Here is a 3,574-nt window from a genome sequence, read left to right as displayed (position 1 = left end):
AGTATTATAATAATGGTGCTGTGGCTGCTGCTGTAACTTATGGATAGTGATAAGAGCTATTCTAGATGAAGGTATCTTTCTATGCTAACCCTATACTAATTACTGTACACATATAAACACATTTAATTCTCACAAAGCCATGTGAAGTAAATACTATCATGCCTTGTACCCATTTTAAAGATGATGAAACTTAAGAATTAGAAGGTAAACAATTCGCTTAGGATAACAGTGAGAAAGTAGTCTTTTCCTAAAAACCAAGTTCTTTCTACAGACAAAGCTCTTGCACAGAACCACTGCATTTTAAACCTTGACTCACTAATTATTAAATTTCCCTTTTGAAGTATTTAAACCTGTTGAAGTTTCAGCGAATTCGTATTTAAATGTGTATAAAAAATGCTACCCAGGACTTTGTTGGACTTAAAGAAGCTCATCCATATTCACTCCTTAGCACAGCACTCGACCAAAATAAACATTAATAGTAGCATTTAACTTTTCAGAACTTTGCTACATTTATCCAAAATGCTATGCTATTATCTCGTAAGACTTTACAAGTTCAAGACACTGGTACATTATTATCTGTCATTCTGACTCTCATGAGCCAGGAATGGGTATTAGCACACATAAAAACATCTGTGATTCTATATGAGTTGGGAAGCATGTAGAAACCTGGACAAGAGAACTGAGAATTTTGAAAATAAATTTCTTATTCTGATAAGGTAGTCAAGAGACAGCTAAGGCAGTTCAGGAAAAAACTGAGAAATTACAGTGAGGAGATTGGGACAGAAAGTCATAGAGATCTACTAGGTCACAAAACAGTGTCCCCAGCCACATTTGTGATTCCTGTTTTTTGAACACAAATGGAAAGGGTACTCACATGAATCAATGAAGGGATTTCCTACCAACATCACTGAATTCCCCCTTGCTGGCTTTGAAGTTAGCTCAAATTTGATGGTTCAGATACTTTAAGAAGTAGGAAAAAGTTTGTTATCTTAGCAAATGTCAAACTTTGTGTGAAGGTGTAAATTCCTATTTTCCAAAGTTGGAAAACTTGCCTTTTCTTTTCTCAGTGTAGTCATTTTACAGCAAGTACTACTACTGGCTTTCCATTCGGAATGAATGGGGTCAATATCATTTCAAATAACATGAATATTACATTAGGACGATGTTGAACAAGATGAGTTTTTCTCAAAGCTTTCTTTTCTTCTGCTTAGAAACTAAATATATGCTTCAAATTTTTTCTAACATCTGCAAGCTACTTCAATAATTTTGATTCTTTAATGTAGGAGATACTTGAAGCTCAGCTGCTGTTAAACAGCACTCTATGTGTCTTGTGTCTGATTGTTCTTGAAAGCACCAAGTTGTCACTGATCCAATAGAGGTCTGCTCCCTTGTCTGTTATTCAAAAACTATTGTAGCAGAAAGGCATGGGACTGGGCTGAGCGCTGGTGACATGGAGCTACCAGATTGGTCCAAAATGGCAGAGGTGACGGAGACACCTGAAATGACTTCAGACCCAGAAGGCAGTGCAGGGAATCATCATACTGAACACAGAAGTGACTGACTCCCACTCAGCCATCACACCCATGGCAGATGGATTATAACAAATACACAGCTAATGCTACCATACTCAGGAAGATACAGATATAGAGCCAGGCCTCATGGAGCCCTGAGGTGCACACAGTTGCCATCTAGAACCCAACAGCAGCCCTAGTGATCCAGTTGTTTTACTCCTTAAAGGCATTCCCTTCAAAAGTATCACAAGCAATCCCACCACCACACAGTATGTCATTCTCAGGCATAACCTCATTGGAAGGCACAGAGTACCATGAATGAAATTGATCCCTAGAACGACCTTACCTTCCTTCAAATCTGCTCCATGAAGAATGAAACAATGGTTGCACCAGATAAAGACTATCTCCTGATTGTGATTCGGAACCCAAGGGAATAAATCACTCTTTTGGCCCTTGTATCATCCGTTAATTTAATGCCCTCCAAGATTAATAATGTTAATTAAGTCAGTGGAGTGGCACATAGAAATTACCTTAGAGCCCACTCAAAACAATACAGCCACACAGTGGGCTGGCAGCTCCACCCACCCCACCAAAGGATTCCCTCTGCTGTGCCAATTTTTCTCAGGGTTCCTGGGAGGGCCTTCTTTCCTCGTTTCCAGGTTTTGGAGCAAGAGCTCATAAGATGTCCACACCCAGCTTCCTTCCGACCTCCAGTTCACTTTTTTGCCCTTGGAAAACATTGTTTTACTTTAACTAAAAATCACCAAAATACTATCAAAAAAATGTGTATCTAAAATAGCCTTGAAAAATATATTTTAAAAACTTCCAAACACACATACAACTGTTAAAGAAAAAGTCTGTTATAGACACACACATATACACTTACATAAAGAGAGCAAGTAAGGAAGTGTGGACAATATTCACTTTATTACCCTTATATCCTATTCTCTTGCCCATGTTTATACTTTACATCACTTGTGCTGAGAACTTTTAAGACATTATTGTTTTTACACACACACATATATAATACATATATACTCACATACATACATACACACACACACACAGGTTTGTTTTTGCGTGTATGTTTATATATTATTTATACATATTTGTGTACTGACATGTTTGGATTTGTGTCCCCACTCAAATGTCATGCCAAATTGTAATCTCCAATGTTAGAGGGGGGGCCTGGTTGGAGGTGACTAAATCATGGATGGATTTCCCTCTTGCTGTTTTCTTGATAGTGAGTTCTCATGATATCTGGTTGTTTAAAAGTGTAAGCACCTGCCCCTTTGCTCTCTTCCTCCTACTCCAGTCAAGTACAATGTACCTGCTTCCCCTTCGTCTTCTACCATGATTGTAAGTTTCCTGAGGTCTCCCCAGCCACGCTTCCTGTACAGCCTATGAAACTGTGAGCCAATTAAACTTTTTCTTTTTATAAATTACCCAGCCTCAGGTAGTTATTTATTGCAATGCGAGAATAGACTAATTACACATGCAATTTTTCAAATATATGCCTACAAGTATTTCATTTAAAAAAGTAACACATCATCAAGTGTGCAGTTCAGAAAACATAATGCAATTTGTTCATTAACAAAATACTCTTTGGAATCTGACTGACTGTAGAGCCCCCGCTGTGAACTTCACTAGCTGTGCATGACTTATAAAAAGTCACTCAACCTCTTTTAGCCTTATTTTTCTCACTATAATACAAATAATGACAGAGCCTATCAAATATGGTTGTTGAGAGGGCTAAATGAGAGGTGATTATCAGATTATCAGGTAAAATAATAATAATCAATGAATGTTAGCTGTCTAAAAACGTGATACTTAATCCCACATTCATTGATAGTTACCATTAATATTTGAGGATTTCTATAATTAAATCTTTGGATACAAATATAGATACAGTGATATCTATATTTCTGCTCTGTTTTCTCAGATTTTTATATTTGTCTGTGTGGCTTCCATTTATCAGAGAGCCAATGGTAGTAGCTACATTTTTTTATTTTCTGTATTCTTGATGCTCTGGTACTTGTAGCCTCTCAGCCGAGGGAGAAGCT

General features: G+C 37.4%; 1 pseudogene; it reads left to right on the top strand.

Moving 5' to 3' along the window:
- The first annotated feature begins 1,474 nt into the window (after positions 1–1,474).
- Positions 1,475–1,948, top strand: LOC111546826 (annotated as a pseudogene).
- The last annotated feature ends 1,626 nt before the right edge of the window (positions 1,949–3,574 follow it).

This window comes from Piliocolobus tephrosceles, chromosome 18 (genome assembly GCF_002776525.5).
Source record: "Piliocolobus tephrosceles isolate RC106 chromosome 18, ASM277652v3, whole genome shotgun sequence".
Classification (NCBI taxonomy): domain Eukaryota; kingdom Metazoa; phylum Chordata; class Mammalia; order Primates; family Cercopithecidae; genus Piliocolobus; species Piliocolobus tephrosceles.
The sequence above is the reverse complement of the archived record's forward strand: the minus strand, read 5'-3'. Positions and strand labels throughout refer to the sequence as shown.